We start from the raw sequence: 13,042 nt of genomic DNA, 5'->3' as shown, positions 1-13,042 counted from the left end.
TTGAGTGGGGATAACAGTATCTATGAAGAAGATAAACATAAGAAAGACCAGTTTCCTTATGCTTGATACAAAATTTAAAAATAGCAGCTGAAGGAGGAAAGCTGCTCCTGGACTTGTGGCTCTGGGCATTGACCACCCAAGACATGGCTCCAGAAGGGCATTAATTCCCTGTGGGTGCAGGGCCATTGGCTTTCCTCCCAGGACCACAATCTGACAGTATTATTCCAACTCCTGTGAAGCTGTCACAAAGCTCATTCACATGCATATTAGATAATGCTGTTAGTGATGCCCATTAATTAAGTAGAGCAATTTGTTTATAATTAACTTGAGAAATTTATGGCTTTAGAAAACAATTACAGGAGCTGATATAAACACATTAAGTAGCAATAGCAATGCCAAATTTAATTGCTTTTAAGAAGAACCACTGATATTAATGCCATGGCCATCACTAGTCATGTTTGACAGCAGCTTGTAAATTTATCGATTTGTCTATGAGCCAACTCCTCAGGCGATTTGGAATAGAAAACTTCAGCCCTTGGAAACTGCTTATGATACAGTGCTAAGTAAAAAAGGCAGGTTTAAAAATGTACATGGCGCATTCCCAACTTGGTAAAAACATTCTTTGTATATGTATTTCCCCCTCATATGATATAAATACATTGTATATTTATGTGATACATGTATCTATGAATATACATAAACCAATATAAATAAATACATTTCTTTCTGGTGAAAGAAATACATAAAAATGAAAGAAATAAATATGGAGTACATAGAAAAAGGTTTTGGTTATTTTTCCTGGGTAATAGGATTACTGACTTCTTTTATCTTTTTTATTTATGATGTTTTGTATTTTTCAAAAATTTCAAGGACTCCCCTGGTGGTCCAATGGTTAAAACACCACACTCCCACTGCAGGGGGCCCAGGTTCAATCCCTGGTCAGGAAACTAGATGCCACATGATACAGCTAAGAGCCCGCACACTGCAACTAAGACCTGGTGCAGCCAAAAAAAGAAAATTGATTCTTTTTACAGCAAAAAAGAGTAAGGGTTCTTGAAAGCGTAGAAGTAGAAAAGATTAAAAAGACAGAGATACGTTCTTTTTCAAGTCAATTACTTTTAAAGTTTAAGCAGACCTTCTGTAATAATTGTGTGGGCTACTTCATTGGCATTCTAAGATTACTTTTATTTTTGGATGAGAAAATGACAAAACAAACTCATCATGTTCACAAATGTGATCCTCATCATTGGGATATTCTGGTTCTTTAATTGAGGAAGAAACGCAGCACCCTTCAACTTAAGAAAGTCAGCTCATGGAAATACTGCAGGAGGCTGTTGACTCAATGCCCACACTGTGGGTTCCTGCAAATTCAGGATGAGACACACCAACCAGCCATTGAGGACAAGGATGAGCTCTCAGAAGACTCCTTGAATAAACCTCCTGCTGACAAGTATGTGTACTTCGAAGAGGGATGAGGACCCATCCTTGCCAAATGATACATCTTCAGAATGTCACAAGCGAAGAAAAAGGGCATTTGGCTAAAAACTGTGAATATCTTCTCAGAAAATGCACTCCATAATGTCAGAAGTTCTTTGACCTCTGTCCCCTCTCCAGCTAAGAGGAGATGGTGTGACCTGTGGGGTCATGTGCTCACCAAAGACAGCGCTCGTTATGAGCACAGATGAGATCCCCTTTCTGTTAACATTTCAGGAACACCAACTCTGTGTCAGGCAGTAGCCCTCACCTTTCATAGTGTAGCACGTTTGTAATTATTCTTCAACCTCTGCCTATTAAAGATTTTTTAAGCCAGGGTCTGGTGCTCCTCAAATATGGTCACTGGAACATTCATTTGGCGAGGTGTTACTTGAAAAAGATTTTGTAGTCCAGAAAGTTGGGGAACACTGATTGTTCTTTCCCTTCTTGGAGAGTCCTAATGGCATCAGTTTATCCAAGTCTTTGAGGAATCCCCTTGTAAAGAATCTTATTTATCCTTGTTTAATATGCTTAACGGAGAAGGCAATGGCACCCCACTCCAGTACTCTTGCCTGGAAAATCCCGTGGATGGAGGAGCCTGGTAGGCTACAGTCCATGGGGTCGCACAGAGTCGGACACGACTGAGCGACTTCACTTTCACTTTTCCCTTTCATGCACTGGAGAAGGAAATGGCAACCCACTCCAGTATTCTTGCCTGGAGAATCCTAGGGACGGCGGAGCCTGGTGAGCTGCCGTCCATGGGGTCGCACAGAGTCGGACACGACTGAAGCGACTTAGCAGTAGCAATATGCTTAACAAGTTTTCTAAGCTTCTTTGTGCACAGAAATGCTCTTGATCCTGTAACATCTCTTAACATTTGAAATTAGCATTCCTGAAATTAGTGTTTGGAAAAAAGGCAATGTCTTATCTTAGTGTAAAGATGCAGAACAGTTGAGTTGAGGACTAGCTGGGCAAGTTATGTCACCCACAGCTCACTGGGTTATTGACAGAATATACCTAGCATGGAATAGACCCTCAAAAATGTTTCAAAAAGTTTTGAGTCAGAGAAAAGTCTGAAGCCCAGGCCAGTGAAGTGATGGGTTCAATTGAAACTCACAATCAAAGCTCTGTTTTATTTTTATGACACATGTAGAGAGATGTTCCAGAATCAAATAAAGTAGAAATGCTGTCTGTAAAACTTTATTCACTTGACAGTGAGTCATTCTCTTGCCTGGGTTGGAAACACAACTGTGGGCTTGAATAATCCAAGGCGCCTCATTATTTTAGAGGCAAAACTGATGCTTGTGAAGCCACATGGTTTGTCCAAGACCACAGGACCATCAAGGGGGCTTCTCAGGCTCTGACCCTCCCTGCTCTCAGTCCCTCCAAATGAGATGGCACAGAAAGGATCTTCTAGATGAGGCAGCTTAAGGCTTAAGTCCTGGCTTTACAGATCTGCGTGCTACTAGGCAAGTGGCCTGAATGCTGTGTGTCTCAGTTTCCCCTTCTGCTAAATGGTGATCACAGGAATTCCCTGGTGGTCCAGTGGCTAAGACTTTCACTGATGTGGACCCAGGTTCAATACCTGGTCAAGAAACTCAGATCCCACAAGCCGCATGGTGTGGCCAAAATAAATAAATAAATAAATGGCAATCACAAACTCACCACACAAAGCTGATGAGAAAATAGCATGACATCAGAAAAAGATTTTTTTAAAAAATCCACTGTTACAAGCTCTGTCAATGGTATGAGATAAATTTTATCCCCATCTTTTTATTACCAGTTTGCAGTGCTTTTGATTATTTTTTCTCCCCAGGATATGCATTCAAGTTTTCCCTTCTCTCTGGCTATTTGTCACCCTGGAGCAGTCCTTTATATTTGAGTAACAAGAACTTTCAATATCAATAGAAGACAAATGGGCTAAATATATAAATTGTCTGTTGATAAAAAAAAATGATGCTCAATTCTAAGGGTGTGAAATTGAGCAAAACAAAGCAGGTGATTTATCACACCTTGGCTCTGTCTTCTAACAGGGCCTGAAGATTCGGAAATCAGGTCCCCTCAGATGGAGGCACTGAGGGCCACGTTCTGACTTCTGCCTTGTCATTAGCTTCAGCCCAGAGGGACAGCCTCGCTGACTTGACCCTGATGCTGTCATGGGTCAGCATAAGGCTGTGGGTGCAGACACTAGTGTGTTTCCCTGGGAGAGTCATTCATTTCAGGCTGGCAGAGGGCTTGCTTCCCCTGGTAGTCAGGTAGTACTTGGAGCATTCTGCAGACAGCTGGGCCCCAGGCAGCCTTACCAAGCTCTTTGGTGGCAGAAAAAGAATTTATTTATTTTGACTCCTTGGAGACAGAAGTCTTGCTGTCAACATCTAGAGAAACATCCTCCCTTTTTCCATTACCTCTAAGTCTACCCTCTCATGCTTTACTCCAGGCTGTACCTCATACTTGGTCCATTGTATCGGCCTTTCAGGGGCTTCCCAGGTGGTGCTAGTGGTAAAGAACCGGCCTGCCAATGCAGGAGATGTAAGAGACGTGGGTTCGATCCCTGCGTTGAGAAGATCCCCTGGAGGAGGGCATGGCAACCCACTCCAGGATTCTTGCCTGGAGAATCCCAGGGACAAAGGAGCCTGGGGGCCTACGGTCCATAGGGTTGCAAAGAGTTAGACAGGACCGAAGTGACTTAGCACACACATTGTCCTTCTAACTGACCTTCCAGCATCTGTTCTAGCCACCTTCTTATAGACCATCTGTAGCCAGAACCATTTTCCAAAACTGCTGAGTTTAGAAACTCCAATGACTTCCTTTGGTTTCTAAAAATCTTAATCTGATATTTGGGATCCTCCAAATCTGGCTAGTTTACCTTTCACCTTATTTTACATTCCTCTCACATGTGCCTCCTTTGCTGCAATAATATTGAGTTTCTTGATGCTTATTTTTTCCATTCTCACCCTGTTATTTTAAGTCTGTAAGTCATTGCAGTGGCTATTTCCACTGGATGGCCTTTTTCCCCCCTCTTCATCACCTTCATAATTCAGCTCAAAGGTCAACTTTTTGATGTCATCTACTATACTCCCTAGAATTAATCATCTTCTGCCTTGGAATCTCATACTGCTCTCTTCATATTCTTCATAAACATTTGCAAAAATTTCCATTTTCCTCACCAAATTATTAGCTCTTTTAGTACTGGGCCTGTGTTGACTCAACCCAGCAAGCCCAGTACCCAGTTCAGTTTCTGGTACACAGAATCTACTCAATACATGAGTAACTTAATGGATGGATAGAAGGATTGGATTGATGGATAAATGGATGGATGGATGGAAGGAAGGATTAGATGGAAGATGGCTGGCTGGATGAGTAGATGGAAGGCGGGAAAAGAGGAAGGAATAAAAAAGAAAAGAAGTAAGAAGAGGAGGGAGGGAGGGAGGAAAGAAGGAAAAATTAGTGAGTGACCACGTAGATGTGGTACCCAGATTGTACCCCAAGTAGATTTAAAAGGTTGAAATCTAGTTAAGGACAGCTGTTTTGCCTGTGGGGAGGTTGTGATTGATTTTGTGATAAAACAAAAGGAACTTCTAATATAAAATAGAAAAGAAAACTTGTTTTTCTCCCTGACAAAGTTTGGGCTTCAGGGAAATTGTAGGAATCACAGAGGAATAATGGGGAAAAAAAGTCAGGCTCTCTTGGCCAAGACTCAGGCAACAGAACGTAAAGAAGGCTGAGAGAAAACTGTAGTAGCAGAAAGAGTGAGTCAAAATCTGAACCATATAGAGGGATTTTGCTACTCATCTGTGAATTGTCCAGAGCCCAGCACAGTGGCATCATTGGCATGAGTTTGAGCAAACTCTAGGAGATAGCAAAGGATAGGGAAGCTTGGTGTGCTGCAGTCCATGGGGTCACAAAGAGTTGAATACGACTGAGCGACTGAACAACAGCAGCATAATGGCTGGCACACAGTAGGTGTGTGGCAAATACTTACTGAATGAGTGAGGAAGCATGTGCACAAAGCATATATGATACCCAAAGTAGGTATATTCTCCTCTGGGAGCAATAAGTGATCCAGAGACTTAGTCTCTGAGCATCACTGAGAGAGAATTCCATGATTTCCATGGTTGCCAAGTTAATGCCAAGGGGCTCAGGTAACATGAGCTAATTTTTCTCTTATTCTTTTTTTGTATGTTACTATTTTTCTCATATGCTGAGTGTTTGCACGTGGGTAGCTCTGGGCCGTGGAGTAGAAGACCTTCCCCTCCTGAGTGTGGAGACATGAGCCAAGAGAAGGAATCTATTTTTCTTGACGGTGGGATGAGCAGAATGAAACATAGCTCAACAGCTGAGTTTCAGCTCTCCACGTGGAATATAAAGTATTGAGTCTCTGAAACAGAGGTTCAGCCCTAATTCTAAATAATTAAAACAACACAATGGGATGTGAGACAAGGAAATTTCCTTACAAAAGACTTCCTGGCTATTGAGAAAGGGATGGGCTTGCACTGCATGGATTCAGTTGCTAAAGGATTCAGTTTGGCTTAGGTATTTTGGGTCTGCAAGTAGAAAGATGTCAACACAAAATCCAATTTCTATATCCCTCAGGTAAAAGAGAAAGAGGATTTTGAAAGGCCCCTGTCTTCCTTATTACAGGATTCTTTAGATCAATAAAATACCTATGAGACACTGACTGCTTGCCAAGAGCTGAGTTAGACACTGAGACCCAGAGATGAAGAAAACATGGCCCCTGCTTTCAAGGGGCCCCAGGGGAGAAAGACATGCCAAACTCAATGGCAGTACCCCATGGCCAGGGCTCAAAAGGAGACATGGGTGCCAGCGCCTGGGGGCTCAGTGGGGAAGGGGTTGGGTTTCACGTTATGTGAGGAAATCATAAAAGGATTCCCAGAGGAGGAAGCATTATGAGGAGGGAGAGTTTGCCAGACAGACAAAAAAGAGGATGTTCCAGGCAGATGGACTAAATATTGAGGCAAGCGTGCATGCTAAGTCTCTTCAGCCACGTCCAACTCTTTGTGACCTCATGGACATAGCCCGCCAGGCTCCTCTGTCCATGTGGTTCTCCAGGCAAGAGTACTGGAGTGGGTTGTCATGCCCTCCTCCAGGAGATCTTCCTGACCCAGGGATCGAACCCATGTCTCTTTACGTCTCCTGCATTGGCAGGTGGGTTCTTTACCATGAGCGCCAGCTGGGAAGCCCTATTGGTGCAAGACCAGTGCAAAAAAAACCCAGTGAAAAGAATCCAAATGTCAGATGCTGAGAGAAGCTTGAACTTGAATGATTGCAGCAGGGATGGGAAAAAGTATATGGATTTGATATATATATATGTATATATAACTGATACAGTAAAGAATCTGCTGCAATGCAGGAGACACGGGTTCAATCCCTGGGCTGGGAAGATCCTCTGGAGAAGAGAACAGCTACCCACTCCAGTATTCTTGCCTGGAGAATTCAATGGACAGAGGAACCTGGTGGGCTACAGTCCATGGGGTCACAAAGAGCCAAGCACAACTGAGTGACGAATACATTCACTTTTTTCATATATATATATATATATATATATATATATATATATATATGTGGAACTGGCTGGGCTGGATGAATGATTGGACATGAGGGATAGAGAAGGTGGAAACAAGGATGACATATGTGTTTCTAGCTTGAATGACATGATCCACAGAGATGGAAACAAACAGGAAAGATCAGACTTGAGAGCAACGTGGAGAAGACAGATTTCAGTTGTCTTGGGGACACTCAGGAGGAAATATCTGGACAAATGAATCTGGAGCAGAGGATAAAGGACAGAACGGAGATACAGATTTGAGAGCCATGGGGGAAATACATGGGACCCTGGTGATGCACTTTGAAGTCAAGACCCATGAGTGGGGAGCCCTGCTGTCTCTGTGATCAGAGAGGGGTGCAACTTGGTGAGACGGTGTGATTTCAGAATGGGAGAAGCTTTCCCCACCTATTGTTTAAAGTCCACAATGTGTCTGGAGGGAAGCCCCTCTTCAGTGTTTTTCACTGTGCTCTCCAGAGGCAGAGCTATGGGCTCCAAGGTTTGGGGGATTTTGTGTGAAAAGCTGTGGGCCCAGAAAAGAGGGGACCTGCTGGGTAGATGGTATCAGTGCTGGATCCCAAGATGGCATTAGCGCCCTTCTTCTTTAAGATTTCAGATGTTCTTATCTGCTGGGCATCCAGAGGCGGGCAGGACGGGGGCCTAAGTGCCTTGTGGGGGAAGCCTGCCCTCATCCCTTCCCTTTCCGCAGGCTCACCCATTGGGCAGCACTATGGCCAGCCCTCCTGAGCCAGCCCCCTGCCTCTCCATCAGGAGAGTAAAGTGTCCTTGATGGAGCTTCTGGCTTACGCTGCTCAGACTGAGTCAGTGCGCTTCCCTCCATTTCACAGGTGTCACCTGTCACTCCTTGAGAGGGATTGTTGGGTGGGAGGGAAAGCAGCTTCAGTTAGGAGCAGGTACGATTGAGATTCAAATATTTGCCTTCTCTGGCCCCCAGCATAACCCTAAAAGACCCACGCAACCCCATATCCTGCACAGGAGGCAACGTCCAGGCTGGGTCTCCAGGGGCGGGACCAGGTGGTGGGGAGGAGAGAGGGTGGTTGAGAGCACCTCATGGCCCGGCCTGACAACCGGCTGTGTGACGGGAGGCGTGGCTTTTATACCTCCTTCTGTCTGGGCAATGCCAGAGGCAAGAGAGTTGCTCTACAGGGTTAGTTTGTGGTTGTTGCTAAGGTCATGTACATTCAGAGAAACAGGGGTAGAGCCGGAGGCTCTAATTCTGGCCCAGACACACCCTTCTGCCCCCTGCCTCCTCACACAGAGAGTCAGAAGCTACCCCTATTGGACTCCCTGAAGGTGTGGGTCCCTAGAGTGCCACACAGGTTACAGTCTAAGAAAAAGGAGGGACAGAAAGCAACTTTTACGGGCTCCTATCACGGGGAGCCCCAAGTTTCATCTACCTCTGTTTCATCGACTACACCAAAGCCTTTGACTGTGTGGGTCACAATAAACTGTGAAAGCTTGTAAAGAGATGGGAATACCAGACCATCTTACCTGTCTCCTGATAAACCTGTACGTGGGTCAAGAAGCAGCAGTTAGAACCCTGTGTAGAACATCTGATTGGTTCAAGATCAAGAAAGGAGTATGACAGGGCTGTCTGCTGTCACCCTTTATAATCTATATGCTGAGGACATCATGAGAAATGCAGGGCTGGATGAGTTACAAGCTGGAATCAAGATAGGCAGGAGGAACATCAACAGCTTCAGATATGCAGATGATACCACTCTAGTGGCAGAAAGCAAAGAGGAACTAAAGAGCCTCTTGATGAGGGTGCGAAAGAGCTGGCTTAAAACGAAATATTTAAAAAAACTAAGATCATGGCATCTGACCCCACTATTTCATGACAAATAGAGGGGGAAAGTGGAAGTAGTGACACATTTCTTCCTCTTGGGATCCAAAATCACTGCAGATGGTGAAACGCATCATCAATGAAATGCACTGCAGCCAAGAAATGAGAAGACGTATGCTTCTTGGCAGGAAAGCCATGACAAACCTAGACAATGTGTTGAAAAGCAGACACATTACTCTACCAACAAAGTCTGTATAGTCAAGACTATGGTCTTCCCAGTGATCATGTACAGTTGTGAGAGCTGGACCATAAAAAAGGCAGAATGCTAAAGAATTGATACCTTTGAACTGTGGTGCTGGAGAAGACTCCTGAGAGTCCCTTGTATAGCAAGGAGCTCAAGCCAGTCAACCTTAAGGGAAATCAACCCTGAATACTAATTGTAAGGACTCATTCTGAAGCTAAAGCTCCAGTATTTTGGTCATCTGATGTGAACAGGTGACTTTTTGGAAAAGTCCCCGATGCTGAGAAGGATTGAGGGCAGAAGGAGAAGGTGTCAGAGGATGAGATTGCTGGATGGCATCACCAATGCAACGGACATGATTCTTGGGCAAACTTCACCATCTGGCGTGCTACAGTCCATGGGGTTGCAAAGAGTCAGACACAAATGAGTGACTGAACGACAACAACAATCATGGGGCAGATGCTATGATGTGCATTTTCTCTATGTTGTCCTCACAGAATTCTATGCCGGGATTCAGAGAAGCTAAGCCACTTGCCCAAGGTCACTCAGCTAGTGAGTGGTAGAGCCAGGACTTGAGCCCTGGGAGGTCTGGCTCCTGATGCAAGGCTCTTTCTGTCTTACTACCCTACCCCTCTGACGGAGGGAGCCCAACATCATGCATCTTGTCCCACACCCTTACTTACAGCTGCCTCACAGAGGTCTCTAATGCCCCATCCTCCTTCCTGAAGCCCACTTCCTGCGTTCCCATTCCCTGTACTTTTCAAGGCAGTTCAAGACCCAGAGTCTCACCTTGGGAATCTCCCCTTTAGCATACTCACTCTCCAGTATCACCTCTGCCGAGTGCTTCCCAGACTCTGTCTTGGATCATGTGTTCCCTTTCCATTTTCCATCTGCCTGTTCTCCCAGTCAATATAGGATCAAACTGATAACTGTCTTCTCTATTTTCAGCTGGAGGAAATCTGGCTGTCCATGGAATGGCTACTGGTCGGAGCTCCAGTGCTGACTGAGAAAGTTCGTTTTGGGCTGGACTAGCTAAAATGACCTTAGAACTATCCTCTCGTTTCCAACTCCAGGCCCTCAGCTGAGTTTTCCTATTTCCCCACATCTGTTTCTGTGTGTATTTTCATGTCTCTGACTTTGCATCAGAGAGTTTGGCACTTCTGTTTTCAGTCTTTTCTAGAGATTTCTGAGTGAGGACTCGGGCTGTCAGTCCATGATTTTGTCTCTTGGGCCGTGGAAAGAACTTTATGTCAGTGATTGATACTCTCCCTGTAAGTCTTCTTGCCTCTTTCTGCCCAGCCTGGCGCAATTATGAGGAGAAAACTGTGGGTGTGTTACGTGCCCTGCCCATCGTCTCTCATCTCTCACTACTCAACACTGATGCTTCTGTCTGTAATACTGCAACTTTCTGGCCAAGGGCGAGACAGGAAGGACAGGGTTCTGATGCCCCTGGGAGCAGCCCTCAGCCAGCGATGGATGGGAATGGGGTACAGCCAGCCAGCTTCCTCGTCCCTCAGGTAGGAGAGCCCAGAGGTGTATTCTACATGACCAGGTGTCCCCGATGAGGCTTTCCTCGGCTTCCTGCAGCAATGACCCCCTCATTTGCTCATCTGAGTTGCATCCCTTCCTGTACCTATCTCACCCCTCACTTCCCTAAAAGTATTTCCTGTACAAATTGCTTGTACTCAAATCCTTCTTAGGGTCGGCTTCTGGGGGAACCCATCCCAAGAAGTCCTCCGTGGCTCTGGGGTCCATGTGGCTGCCTTCCAGTGGGGTCACAGTCACACCAAACTCCCATAATAGTTTCAGGATCCAGTTAGTGCACATGCCAAAGCTCCAGCGAGTGTGAGAGGCCAAAAAAAAAATGTTGAACACAGTCATCTTAATGGAAGAAAGTTATGGAGCTAATAATACTGATATTTTCAATGGACCGAATTAAATTATGCTTCCCATCTTGTATCTTAATTAAAGGGATAAAAACTGTTTTACATTTTAATTAGCAAGTATGTCTTGGAAAGACTTAAATTAATATGGGAGTCATCACCATAGGAGAGCAGCCTCTGCCAAGATTCACGAGGCCAGAGAGAGCTCGGAGAACAAAATAAGGCTTCTGGTATGGATGAGCGCGGCCACAGCAGGAACTTGGAAACCTCTGAATTTTCTGAAAGAATAAAAACAGAATCCTGGTATTAGCTGAGAGGCATGACAACTTCCTTTCCTACAAGGGGCCATTTTCTATGCATGAATCTTCTTGAAGACATTTGAACACTCGATCTAGAAGATGTGAGAGTAATGAGGAACCGTTTGAATGATGACTCTGCTTTGGCTATCTTCTCGAATGAGAATTCCTGGGGGTTCTGGAAGCCCTGTTGGCAGAGCCTGAAGTGAAAAAGGTTTGCCGTAGAGCTGGTCTAGCAAATACCTCCATTAAATATCCTGTGCTGGTTTCAGAGAGGAGTTGGGCTCCCACGGCTGTGCGTTTTCTTTTGTCCAAAGAGGAAGACTATCTGGGGCCATACTTGTTGGCTCCCACTGAGTGCATAAGGTCTGTGGCAGTCCTGTAGGCAAATTTTTATTATTATTTTTTAGTTTTACTTGTAAAAAAATGTCACAAGGAATACTCGTGTTTAAAAATTGAAAGTATATATGAGCAAAGAAGAAATTCACAACAGAAAGCATAACCCTCTCACCCAGAGATAATCGCTGATGACACTTTGCATGGTTTCTTCTACATTTCCTTGGGTGCACCTGTCTCCTGGTATCTTCCTGGCTAATGTTTCTGAGGGTCCTGGGCAATGAGGGTGGGGTGAGAGGGCAGAGTAGAGTGCTCACGTTCTCCTTCTGCTTCTGGTTCTGAACTCCTGTCCCATTTCCATTCTTCGTTTCTGCTCAGCATCTTCCTTCTCTCCTGCCAGCTGCTCCAGGGTTTTTGGTTCATTTCATCAGCCAGGAGCTGGCTCCCCCCGTTTTCATTTCCCTTAACACAGTCTATTGTATAATGACTGGTATTAAAGGATTTAGGTAAAATAAGATTTCAGCATGGGAAAAGGAATAATAGTCACCATTATTCTTTCCTCGAGGACTTTTTACTGCCTCTCTCTGTTTCATCCAAGCTCCTTCCACTGGATATCTTGGCTTTGTTCTCTCTCCCCAAATTCCTCTCCCATTTCCTCTCTTTTCGGTTACCTCATCATCCCCCAAACTCCTTTCTTCTGAGTTGCCAAGGGACCACTGTAGTATTTCTATTACTTGTGTTATGCTGGACAATTTAGTTAGTTTGTTTTTTTTCTATCTCTTACAAATAGGCTAACCCAAGGAGTTTACTTTCATAGCCAAAAAAGCCAGAAATTTTCTAAATCAGGTAGCCAACTACTTTTGGGATGAATTTTCCATTCCTCTAAAAGATAGAAGTAATTTTATTTTATTTGATCCTTCCCCTGAAATATTCTTTTACCTAGATTAAGGGGGTGGGGAGGTAAGGGGACCTGTGTAAACCCTTATCTGTATCTTTAGACTCAATTCTTAAATGTGTGAGTCTAGCTCAGGAAATACAAAAAATTTTGAGGTTTCTGATACATTTGGCTGAGTTTCCACGAAGAAAAGAGGTACCATCCCACACTCGCTCTAGCACTGCCATGTGAGGCTCTGTTTCTCTCTACCCTGAGTGACTTTGGATAACATAATTTACAGGGGGAACTGATGAGCTATTTTGATCAGTCAAAGTTACACCTGCATGTTGATGTCATTCCAACAGCAGTTTCTGAGCCATGTGTGGGCCAAGACTGGAAGACAGGAGCTGTTGGTGGAAACCCCACATGTCACCTCTTTGACATCCTACTCCCAAATGAAATCTTAAGCTCTGCACAACCATTTATCAAAGAGTTTCTAAATGTCGCTTTCCAATTTGCATCAGACCTTTTCTACATATTAATGTGATTCTGTAACTAATGTATATATT

The 13,042-nt window shown here is 44.4% G+C and overlaps 1 long non-coding RNA gene across 1 annotated transcript in view; it reads left to right on the top strand.

Annotated features, from left to right (window-relative positions):
• The window catches only part of LOC145525408 (uncharacterized), a 53,268-nt gene extending 42,191 nt beyond the window's left edge, over positions 1–11,077 (top strand). Inside the window, exon 9 of the long non-coding RNA XR_014068194.1 lies at positions 10,033–11,077. This is a non-coding gene — a long non-coding RNA (uncharacterized LOC145525408). The remainder of the gene's footprint in view (positions 1–10,032) is intronic.
• The last annotated feature ends 1,965 nt before the right edge of the window (positions 11,078–13,042 follow it).

The sequence above is a fragment of the Giraffa tippelskirchi genome, chromosome 11 (genome assembly GCF_054371585.1).
Source record: "Giraffa tippelskirchi isolate mGirTip1 chromosome 11, T2T-mGirTip1v1.2.pri, whole genome shotgun sequence".
Lineage (NCBI taxonomy): Eukaryota > Metazoa > Chordata > Mammalia > Artiodactyla > Giraffidae > Giraffa > Giraffa tippelskirchi.
The sequence above is the reverse complement of the archived record's forward strand: the minus strand, read 5'-3'. Positions and strand labels throughout refer to the sequence as shown.